Raw genomic sequence first — 12615 nt, 5'->3', positions numbered from 1 at the left:
CTGTGTGCTCCCAGCGGTGGGGAAGGCTGGGAAGGCATGTGGAGAGGTGATGTTCAGTCGTGGGGCTGCACATAGGTGTCACCCCCAAGGGCAGGATGGGCCTGGAAGCTGTGGAGGGCTGGGACATCAAAGGGCTGTTCGCAGCACTAGGTCTTTCACTGCCCTAAATGTCCACAAAGGGAGAAGTGGCCCCATTAAGAAGTTCGTTTAATAAAAGGTTAGGCTTCCTCTGTCAGGCAAAAACAAAGCAAGCGAAATCCTGATCCCACTAAAATCTGCAAGGATGTTACCACTGATTTCAGAGAATGGTAAAATACTAGGTTGTTGACTGCAAACTCCATCCTTTTTGCTAAGTGTCTCTAGCCCAAGCGGTTTGTGTGGTTTGTGAGGGCAGAGAGGGATGGATACAAATCCGTCTGGCTTTCTCCTTTTCTGATTTCTCCCCTTCCCTGTTCTGTTGGTGTAAAAAACCTATTTCTGTTCTTGAGATCACACACGGATGCTTAAGAGCAGTACTGTGTGAAGGAAGTACTGATCTGTGCAGTGTTGTGTCTCTTCCTAAGGAAGGAGACTGGGCTCAGTTACTTTCTTTTTTATGTCGCAGGCCTTGAAAAGTAGCACTAAGAGCTAAGTGTGATATGAACTGTCCTGAACACATGCAGCTGTTGGGTTTGTGATGAGTGGTAGAAAAGCATGTCATATCTTCCCTTAAGAATGTGTTTATTTGTTGAAATAATACATCCAAACCTAACATTTTACACTGGTAAGCTTAAATAGGGAACATATATATTTTTATAGCAAATACTTAAATATATTATTATATAATAAAATTATAATAAAATATTATATCATTTTTTATTTTCCTTGTATTACTATACTTAGTCACTACCGCCAATGTTTAAAAATCTATGTCTATAAAGCTGGGCGTTTACATCCATATTTCAACTTCCAAAGAAGTCTCAGTTTCCAAAGTACTGAGAGACTGACAGACTTCTTGAAAACAAATTGTATGAGCATCAAGTGAGGTGTTGACATGATTCCATGCAGATAAATGTGATCTCCTCTGCTGGAAAAGGAGTTGTCCATGTAGAAGCCAGCTCCATTCCAGAAACTGTATAGGTGCACTGATGTAGTGCTGAGTCAAAGCCATTACGACATGATTTTTGCCTACACAGATATGTCTTTATAGAAATGCCTTCCTATAACTTCAACGCCTACCTACATTGAGATCTCTGCACCAAGAATCTAGCTTTGTTTCACATATTTAAAATTATGAATTTCAGTCCTGAATTGAGCATGGTGCCCAGAGAAGATGCAGTCATGTCTCCCAAGCACAGCTTCAACCTAATGTGCTGTGACTCAGCAGCAATAGCTTGTTATGGAGTGACACTTGGGTCAAGAGCAGATGTAAAAACTGTTTTCAGAAAATTCTTAGCTTATGGTATTTAATATTTCTTTCTAGCTGTAATTACACCTACTAAATATTTAGCGAAGTATTTAATAGCTTATTTCTGTCACTGCCTTTATTTGGATTATAGTGCCATGGATGAAATTAGGAGACTATGCAAGCTTGTTCTTTCTTTGTAGTTGACTGATAGCAATAATTTGTCACAGTTTCCATCACAGGCCACAGGATTAAGATCAGACTAAAGAACTTGACCGTGCAGATCTGAACCACTGGGACCATTGCTGTGCATTGAGATAACCAAAAAAGGTAGAGACTGAAAGAAGGCAGTGTAATTTGAAATTAATCAAGATGTAACAACTCCCTTTTGTAGGCTGTGGTTGGGAATTCTCATCTGAGTTGAGTGTGCCAATGGCTGAATCACAGTTGCTGGCCTCCTCACCCTCTGACCTAACGCTGTGCTTGTCTCACAGCTGCCGAGCTGCTGATAAATCCTCTGCAGCCTAAAACCTTGGGTTGTCTGAGGTTAACAGAGCACTGATGTTTCACACCAGTTGAAGATCTGTCCCTGGGTGTCTGAACTCTACAGGGAGCATTCTTTTCTAATGAGCAAGATGTTCGGGGGAACTGCAGTGACTGTAGTCTGAGGATACTGGGGTGAAATGACAGCCAAGACCCAAAAGCTAGTTACTTTGGTAGCATTGGACACATTTCCTGACTGCCGTGTTGTCCATGTAACTTGAAAAGAATTTTGAATGAGTCTGTGGCAGAATGAACTAGTTAATGAGATCATGGGAGAGAGCTTTTTTTGCTTGATGATCAGCCGTTGTCTTGTCTGGTGGTAACAAATATATGACAGCCACAAGTAGCGAAATAGCTTATCATCACCAGCATTTACTGAGTCCCAGGCTCATGTTTCCGTGGGCCAGTGAAGTGCAAAGGCCATGCTGTAGTTCAGAAAACCAATAGACAGGCTGAAAAGCAACTGTTGTTTCTCCCTTCCCACTTGAGCTTTTGCAGTGTTTCTGAAAACATTTGAAGCTCTCCATACAGTATTTCAGTTAATCCTCAGAGAGCAACAATAAAGCTCCAGGCAAAGTATGCAAAGGAAAAGATAGGATGTTTTCAGTCAGGATGGCTGCACTTGGTAGGAAGATCTGCTTCTGATTAACATGCCAAGAAAGTACTTAGGTTGAAAGAGAATTTTACTAGACACTTTTAAAGGAAACTGTTTAGAAAAATGTCATGTACTGACCTCTGAGAAAGATCTGCAGAATCAGTATTTCCTTCCAGTTCACTCTGAGGTTTCTACTTTTCTTCTCTGTCATGTGCTCAACTAGCAATAATAATAATAGCAATACTCTCAGTGCTGCAACACTCTCTACTTCAAAGCACTCACAAACACTGGACTAGATTCAGTCGGGTCTCCTACAGATATAAACTTTTGAGTGAAATCCTGGCTCTGTTACGGTGAATGGCAAATTTCCCACTTACTTCAGTGGGGTTGCGATTTCACTCACTCCTTGTCAAAGAATTTGGGCAAAGCAAACCTTCTGAAAGAGGTGAATGTAATAGCTGGAGGGAGACGAAACCTCTCTTTCTTTCAGGGGAACACATAAATTCTCAAAACGCAGTCCAGGCACATCCCGACTGTAGGGGAAAGACAGAGGGAAGAAAGCCGAACCTATTCATCTCCCAGTGTGCTTCTCTTTTCTCTTTCTTTTCTCTTAAGTTAAGCATCAGGTTGACTCTCTGCTTTTATTGTGTTCTCTGTTTTTATTGTGTTTTTTTCACATTTATATAAATAACACTGCAGAGAAATAGCTGCTTGATTCACTAACTTGGTTCATTTGTTGATAACTTTAGATTTCCAGTACTTTTGCTTCACGTTGTCATTTGCAATTGTTCACATCAGAATGGTAGGCGTTTATGCCCCTTTACACAGGGGCAAACCAGTCAGGAGTCAGACCTTTGCTCATTTGCACAATCAAATGTGTGTTACTTTTTAACACTTAAAACACTGCAATTATCTTGAACATTTGTACTCCTTTTGTAACATCGTAGAATGAAGACAGCCTTTAAAGTCTTTTTGGGCCAAAAAAAGATGTTGTGTATGTTTCACTGAAGTATATTTAGAGATTGCAAAATGTTAAGTGCTTATTTTGTATGAAAAAGCACTGGTTTTAATGACTCATGAGCCCAAAGAAATTACTAACCATATACAATGTTGAAGAGAAGGCATAGTGCTGAATATCAAAAATGGACAATGAGGAAGATATTTAGAGAAACAAATTGCTCTAAAAATTAGTTGAAATACTTAGTGATGTCAGCCAAGCTATATCCATTTCTTCTCATCAGAGCTCTGTACCTGAAATCCTTATTCAAGGTAGAACTTGTATCATGTTGCCATCTGCCTTTGCTTTTGACTGATCCAGCTGAGCCTTTTGACCCTCCTGGGTATACAAACCCCATCTGTCCAACAGTGTAGGTTACCTGAGCTGCTCTCTTTTTCAGCTTCCAGTTGGTACCTCCTGAACATGCCAAAGAGCAGTCCTGACATCTTGGGCTTGTTTTTCTTCTGCTCTTCCGTGTGTGTATCTTATTACATGGAATTATACCGAGAGGTAGTTTGCCATGTAAAAATGTGATGAAAACTGAAGGACGACTTCAGGTTTTGGCCTCAGTTCTCCTACCTTTTTGCTACATATAAGGCTTTAAGGCAGAGCCAGAAAGGAATGTGGAAACAGCTGAAAAGTAAGATGCTCTTCTTAGGTCTAAATTAATCATTTTCTGCGTATTTTGGAAAAGCTGCTTTCCAAATTTGAGCTTCACAGACGTTACTGTGGCCTTGTGTTTGCCTTCTGTGCCTCATCACTAGGAGCAGCTGAACTAGTTTAAATTCTCAACAGCAATGAGAAATTCACCAGAGACAATAAATCATAGGCATCATGAACTTCTGACTAGTGTGAAGTCATTCAGAAATATACTTCCCAGCAGATCTCTGCAGTCTGTGGTATTCCCATCAGGTGATTAATCCTCTGTCAGGGTGCAAAATGTATTGTAATACAGAAAGAGAAGGAAATACAGCAGATAAGGATACAACACTGCTTATGTTTTCAAAGTCTTTGAGTGATAGAAATAGACTGCAATCAGGTGCAATATCTTGCATTACATGCCTTTTAAAAATTCTGAATTATGACTGAGGTGATAAAATACTCTGAAATACAGATGTGTAAACACATGTAGGTGTCTGTAGGCATGAAGAATAAAAATTAAATCACTGTATACATTTCCTGACTGGCTTAAAATACATATTTTTAGATAGTTCTAAGCTTTTTCAGTTTATTTTCATTTTTTCATTAGGCTGGGAAAAGTGTCCCTGTTGTGTAAGAGAGAGGTATAATATTTGAAACTGTCTGTTGCAAAGATTACTGTCACTGTTGCACGCTGAGCTTGCTTGCTCTTATGGGAAAACTTGGCAGCATTGGACATTGCCAGATACCCAAAGGTTATGAGTTAGTGGGTAAAAGTGAACAGGAGCACAGGTGTATAAACCCAAGAGAAGAAAACAACTCAATGAACAGGAATTATGAATACATACAAGAAAAAAAGAGCGGTTTGGTTGCATTTGGGTTAAAGCTGCAACTTTTCTATTGTGGAACTTGAATGCACTTTGACTGAAATCAGGAATCTAAAAGAAATAGATCCCCTTCAGCGTCTTTCCCCTGAACAACTCTAAATATTGCAGTGACTTCCATTTGATCCAACTGGGATTGCCTGAATGGGCAGGGACGTGGGGGGAATGAAGTTCAGAGCTGCTGATACATTAGGGAAGGATGCTGATCAAAACATGGTTTGTCTCAAAGAAGCAAGGAATGGAACGTAACAAGCTTTTGGTTTCAGCTCTTATCACTCTTGAATGGTTAAAAGGAAGAGAGTACCACACAATCAGAGCTAAAATTTCATTAAAGGCATTGAAGAGATTGAGTGGCTCTCATTTACACCTGTGCAAATGTAGATTTGGTCCATGAAGTCTCACTGCCCACTGGTGGATCCGAGCTTGGTGTCTCATGCGTGGTCGCTGAATCTGGCAGCAGCGGCAGGTGAGCTGCTATCAGGAAATGGGGCATGTGTTCCCCTCCTCAGATCTGTGTGCTAAATGCTAGGCCTGGCCTGACAGATGTTACAGTGCCTCTGAGTAAGCAGGGAAATTATATACAAAAGTTTCCTATTACGGCTGGAATAAACAATTTCTTAACTTTTGTGTATGCTTGTCTTTCAGGGAGGCACAGAGCAGTACTGTCTGCAGTACTGCTGATTGATTGCCACAGTGTCATGGATCCCAGTTCCTCTGGAACCCAAGAGAAACTCCTTTTTGTACTACTACACTGACTTCTCAAAAGAAGTTTGAGAAGTGCTTCATAAGCCTAAATTAATTCAGCTAAACAGCCTTTCTGTGATGTGGGAAACTGTGATGCTTAGCTGACACCGCTTACTTGACTTGCTTAATATTACAAACTGCATCAGTGATGCAGATAAGAACCAAACTCAGGATCCCTATTCCTGTCCCCCTTGCCTTGTACAGTAAATGCAGACAAGGCAAACTCCCAATACTCAATGAGAACAAGTGGCCGGATTGCAGGTAGTGCACCTTTGCATAATAGTGCAAAAGCAGTTCCTTGTATAAATTCCTCTTACCCCTTCAAAAACTAGCTTTAATGAGGGGAAAACGCTCTAAAAGCTATCATAAACATAGTGCAGATACTTTCCTGCCTGCTTTTATTTATTTATTTATTTTTCCCCAAAAAGAGTGAGTGGCTTTATTTAACATTCAGAATCTGAATTCTGACTTAGGTGGCTAGGTTAGCTGACTAGTCTTTAGGTTTGATTCCCTCTGGAGTACCAACAGACAGGTGTGTATCTAGGAGATTATTCCAGAGAATGATTCAGAGCAGAAGTCAGGTGCTCAGATTTGAGGTGAGTGAGTGCCTGAAGCCTTGACAAACTCTTGTTCTCTGATTGCAATAGGTGGAGCTGGGATTCATCTGACAATACAGTATAAAAGAAGTGAAATACGTATGACAAAGACCGACAGGTGATTATGCCTGTGACATACTAGTACAACTATGAGGGGTCTAAGCAGTAGGAATAAATGTAGAAATATCTATGTTACAGGCAACTGTCTGGTTCAATACCCTGCACTGAACACAAACCAGAAAGTATACATTAGTTTTTGAGGGCTGATTAAAATAGTCAGTTTTGCATTAGTAATGTGGCAACCTGTTGTCGTTTGCCCCGCCCCTCCCCCCCTATCCACCTGACATAAAAACTGCTGCCAGACAGTAAATTTGCCAGTCAGGGAGGCTGAATACGTGTGAACATTGTCTGAGGTATCTTGGATATCTTTTCTAAAGACAAGACAATGACATTTCTCTGCACAAGTTCAAACATGACTCTTTCCCGTGTTGCAAAGAACTGTCAAATTGAAGAACAGGTACAGTGAAAGCACTTCTTTCCCAAACTATTCAAATGAGCATCACCTTACATAAACAGAACCTGGCTAAGGGTTGCATGAAAGATTTGTCATAGCAAGAAGCAATATTTGAATGATAATATCTCTAAATTTATTCATTATTTAAAGTTACTCTTTTACATAGACCTAGAGGAGTCTTTCCCAGGTAATCCCTGAGATAAAGTTATCAGAATCTGGCTCTCATCTTCACAGCATCCTGCTGTAAATAATGCCTTTGCACATGGTATCTCCTACCAGTGGTGATTGCAGTAACTCTTTGGCTCCCAGCAGAAGTAGTTGGGGGTGTGGTAAAGCCAGGATGCAGCGAACATGATTCATACAAAAAACCTCAGACCTTGGACTGGTTGTAAGGGATTCCCACGTTTATTATGTGGGAAAGTGTTGAACATATTGTATAAATTATACAATGGAGCTGAAAGATTGGGATTTCCCTGTGTTAGTCAGTTGATTACTACATAGGATTTAGGCCATCATTAGAAGAAAATAAAAATCTGTCTTGTTATAGACAAGAAGTCATCATTCAGAACACTTTTTAATTAAAAGAATCCTGGAGAAATTAGACGGTGATGCAGAAATTGGTGCAACAATTTATTTGCTTTTGCAAACAACCACAACTTCTACAATGAAATGGCTTGATACTTTCTTTTTTGCTTGAAAGCAGCATCTCTCTAGCAATTCAGTTATATTACAAAAGACATGACTTTTTTTTGTGGTATTAAGGGCATTTATGTTGTCTGGCTGGGGCTACTTCAGTGATTTGCTAAGGTACAGTTTGGAGGAACTCAGATTCCTCATATGGCCAGTGTACAGAAAGCAGGCATGATTCAGAGAAGCCAAGCTACATGCCTAAAGTTTGAAGGAGATGGTGTGAATACCACCTGGGCTTGTACTCTGAACCTCATTTTTCAGTAATTTGTAGTTTTACTGTAAAATTTCTCTTGGAGCTCAAACTTCGCACACATGAAGTCAAAGAGCCACCAATTTGTAACAGCTGAGGATCTGGCCCAGGATCTGTAATTTTATTTTTAATAGCTATTTGGAAGAGATTATTTTACAACTTGCTCTAGTATGTACATTCCCAGTAGACTGCTCAGGTAATTACTTGGGCTGCAGTTCAAATATTCCACAGTTTTAAATATACTAGCAGAAAATCTATTTTTCTGTGTATGGAGGGTATAGAATAGTCACTTCTTTGGCATATGTAGCTATTCCTTTGCAAGCAAACCCAAGGTTTTAGGGGTACAAATGAGTGAACATGCAAAAATTTTCAGTGTGTGCTTAGGGATATATTTGGAAATTTGTACCTTTGCACAGCAAAAGTTTGGTACCTGGCAACACATTAGTTTATACAGAATAAAAAATGAGGAACTGATCATGAAAAAGAAGTATAACATTGGAGAGAGGTCTTATATGCCATGTTGAGTGCTGCTGATTTTCTCACTGGCATATTTAAAAGATACTGCTTTTATACCTGTGACTTTCTCTTATGTTCACAGGTCAGTAGGGGTTAGTTTAAATTCCTGTGCTATATTTATCTAGATATTTATATTATGCATCTCCATGATGAATAAAAAATTAAAGTTCTCTGAGCCACAGTGAATTGAAGGGATATTTTAAAGAAGGTGTTCAAGGCTGATAATTTGGTGCTTTAAAGCTCCTCCCTGCATAAATGTGAAATTATTCTGAACTGGGCACAGTGGATGCATAGGACAGCTTCATAAGTTAAGTTTCCCAGGTTAGAATCCTGACAAACTGCCTCCGTTTGGATTGTGAAATGTATTTGCTGGGTGTATTTCTCAGCCCTGCTCCTGATTTCCCATGGAACCCTGCCCTTTATATTAGAGGTGAATAATTAGATCGCTGGCTTTAATGTTATTATGCAGCTTGCCAAGGTTTGGTATGCTATCACTTGCTAGAAGGTGTTCTCGGTCACCCCAACCATTCTAAGGCAGGATCAAGTCTTTATTTTCCCTTGGGAATCAACCTCAGGGTGGCGTCACTCAGTCAATGCATGACTTTTCTTTCAGGGCTTAACAAGCCTCACCAAAGACTAAATGGTGTATTGTAAAACCAGACCTGCAAAGTCTCACACACCTAACAAATGAGTCCCACTCCTTTTTGCTTAAGGAAAAATTAAAACAAAACAAAAAATAATAATAAAAAAAAGTTCTTGCCTAAAGGGATTTCTCAGTGCTATGAGAAAAAGAATCAAGTCAAACAAATATCTTTCTCATACCTAGAGACTCAGTGACATTATCTTTTGCATGACACCATAACTGTGCTTTGTTGGTAGTGTTTAAATGGGGTTCAGCAGAAGTCTGTCTGAGAAGTTCTGTGTTTAAGAGAAAGGACCTTTTGAAGGATGGGTTATTTGGCTTGCTAGCAGTTTCCAAAAACTGAATAAAAAGGGTTTGGATTAGATTTGGAGGATTTTTTTTTTTTACTATTTGAGAAAGAACTTCAAGAGAATTTCAAAATAAACTTTATTTAACCTGGCGATTAAAATGCATCACATTGAAATATTAAGATGCTTAAATAGGTGAATAGTAATGATACTTAAAATGCTTTAAAATATACTTATTTTCCCTTTACACAAAATAATTGTGCAAAATGGCTGCACACAACATGGCATATTTCAGCAACTCTATTCTGAAAAGGGACTGTGGCTGCAAATTTTTTCTAGCTCCAGTTAGAATGACCTGAATTTAAGACTGTCTCAGAGGGCAAGTTAGGCATAGATTTTTTGTACATGTCATGATTTTACATGCTATAGGGCACATATGAGTGCTCTAGAGAGAAGATTAAATGGGCACCAAAGAAATTCACTGTGATATTGGGAGCATCTTTCAAGTGAACAGCTGCTGCAAGTTACAATATCAGTGCTTTGTCTTTATTCCACCTGCACATTCATTTAATCTAAATATACCATAATGAATATCCTCCTAACCTGAAATATTTAACCTCTAAGAACCCTTTGTAGGTACAGCATTACCTTTTCATTTCACACACATAAACCTCTTTTCTCTCTAATTGGGTCATCCCCTCTCCTCTCATAACCTACACAATCTGCATGGGGGCATCCATTTTTAAATAATAAGACACATAATTAGCCAGTAATATGCTGAGGGTTAATGAGTAGGTATAATCTTATTAACCTAATGGAAGCTACAGGTGTAACTAGTAAGCAGCCCTAGGCTTCCAAAGAGTGCAAAGAAGTTATTGCTATCTTTAAATAAAAGTTAAATAAACATGATTCATATCTCATTTCTCTTCATGTAACTTGGCATTCCAGAAAGTTTTATGATTTTGGCCTAGGATAATTAGTTACTGCAAGCAAAAGGCTAACAAGCTTGCCCTGTCTGAAATTTTTAGCAAACCTGATGCTGTTGATAGACATTTCCTATAAGACCCTTAGACAGTATATTTGCCTTCAGATATTGTAACATTTTATTGCTGTTTTCTAAAAATTTGAATGGAAAATTAAATTTGGAAAAATATTTATACATTTCTACTTCAAGATCATGGGGAATATTCTTGCTGTGTTTTAGTGCACTAGTAAATTAGAGTGAATGTGATTTTCTGTGAAATACTGTGTATGGTTGCTGTTATCATCATGTATATTGTGTATAGTATTGTACTTAGTTGCTATGATCTTAGGGACCACTAGTCTGTATACCATTTTGGTTTGGAGCCAGCACTTTCTCTGGCGTTTCAATGCAATTATTTACATCCACAAATATAGTGTCAATGAAAAGCTGTTCTTTGTAAGTGCAATTAACTCTTGAGCTTCTAAATGAGAGTGACCTCAGACACAAACAGTACACATACAAGGTACTTACTATTCATATTTGAGGCATATTTTTTATAGATAGGTTTTCATGCTTGCTTTAAGAAAAAAAATGAAATTCTTTGCAGTTTCTTAAGTAATTTGATTGCAGTCATTGACCAGAATATTTCCCTGTGATAGCCAAAGGCACAGTATGTTTAAATGTTCATTAACTTTCATTAATCAATTAAATAAATTTCATTAAGATATTATTGAGTGAGGAGTTTGCATTATATTACAAAAGGATTCTTAGTCCTATATTTCTTTTCTTGGAATGCCTCAGAGTTTTTTTTTCTGTTTTATTATTGTTAAATGCTACTTCATTGGCAATTATAATTTTTATCATGAAAATACTGTGCATTTAGCAGATTTTTCAATAGCATCTCACCTTTTTTTTTTTTTAAGAAGCAGTGCATAATGTAGCATGCTAGACCTTTGATGTTCTCTGGAAAATGAATAGTTACTGGAGGGCAACTCCATTTAGCCATGGGTTACTCAGGTCTCGTGGGAGAAAAGTTAAGTTCCATTCTGTCTGCTACCAGCTGGGAACCGGCGGCTTCCCTCCGTCTGCCTTCTCAACCTGTTTCACCTGCTCCCGTGCCAATCCCCGTCCCTCCGAGAGGCCATGGAGCAGGAGATAGGAGGTGGAGCAGGGCATAAGTCAGTGGAGCCCGAGGTCTGCTGGCAGGGCTCCCCAAATTGCTCTAAGCACTGAAGCTGGCAAGGGATGAGGGTGAAGCAGGTGAAAGGGTATAGTCATTAAAAAAAAAAAAAAAGAAAAAGAAAAAAAAAAAGGGACAGGTGGGAAAAGGGGTCAAGACAGTTAATTTATCAGGGATGGTTAGAGAGATGGTATTCACAAGTATATTCTTCTGCCTTGAAGCTTAATTGCTCAATGATGAAGATACCCATCCTTGATTTCCGTGGAGCTGTCTGACAATCCCAGCTAAAGTTTGCCAGAGATCTCTGCTCAGTCAATGACTGCCAGGACTTGTTCCTCTTTCTCAAACCTCCTTTGCTCTGTATTTTGTTTTGTGTTCAAATGTTGCTGTGTCTAGGCACAACAAAGTGACATGGCATTTTTCTGTTCCTATCCCTGATTTTTTTTTGCAGCTGTACATATAGGACACAATTGGTATGCCTATTTCACGACTGAAGAAGCAGAAGAGTTAGAAGCTGTATTTTCAAATGTGACCTCAGTATCTGGAGAGCTAGATTTCAAAAAAAAATCAGGACAGGTGGAGAGCTCTCAGGTACAATGATGTCAATGGATGTTTTCCAATGAAGACAGGAATATAAGGCAGGAGGAGACCTCTAGGGCAACAGTTCTCTTCTGTCACAGGTGACCACACCACAGAGCATTTTCGTGGACAAATCCAACTCTGTCTAAAAGTTATGACTAAAGCTTTGCTTTTCCTGTTGAAAATTGTACCTGAACTTTCCTCCTTTCATCTCTGAACATATTGACTTCAGAAGAGTCGCAGCTTTTCTTCTACATTATCATCTTCAGAGGGGATGTGCACCCACAGCTTTAATTGATGATATTTCCAATGAGCTTCTTCCCAAAGGTGACAAGATCAAAAACAAATGCCCTATTGATCAGTATCGATAGTTTAAACTAAAAACTGTTCCGATCAAGAATCAGCCCATGTTAGAAAATGTATTGCATTACTGATGTCTCCTATGTCTTGATACAAATTCAAAACCCTTAAGATTAAAGTCTTAAAATTGAGAGGCATCATGCATATATGATTTTGACCAATAAGAACCTATGCCGTTGACATTGTAATTCAATAAAATGTGCTGAGTTGAGGGAGATGAATGCATTGTGCAATGCCTGACAATTATCTC

Source organism: Patagioenas fasciata, chromosome 2 (genome assembly GCF_037038585.1).
Source record: "Patagioenas fasciata isolate bPatFas1 chromosome 2, bPatFas1.hap1, whole genome shotgun sequence".
Classification (NCBI taxonomy): Eukaryota; Metazoa; Chordata; class Aves; order Columbiformes; family Columbidae; genus Patagioenas; species Patagioenas fasciata.
Note: the sequence above shows the minus strand (reverse complement) of the source record.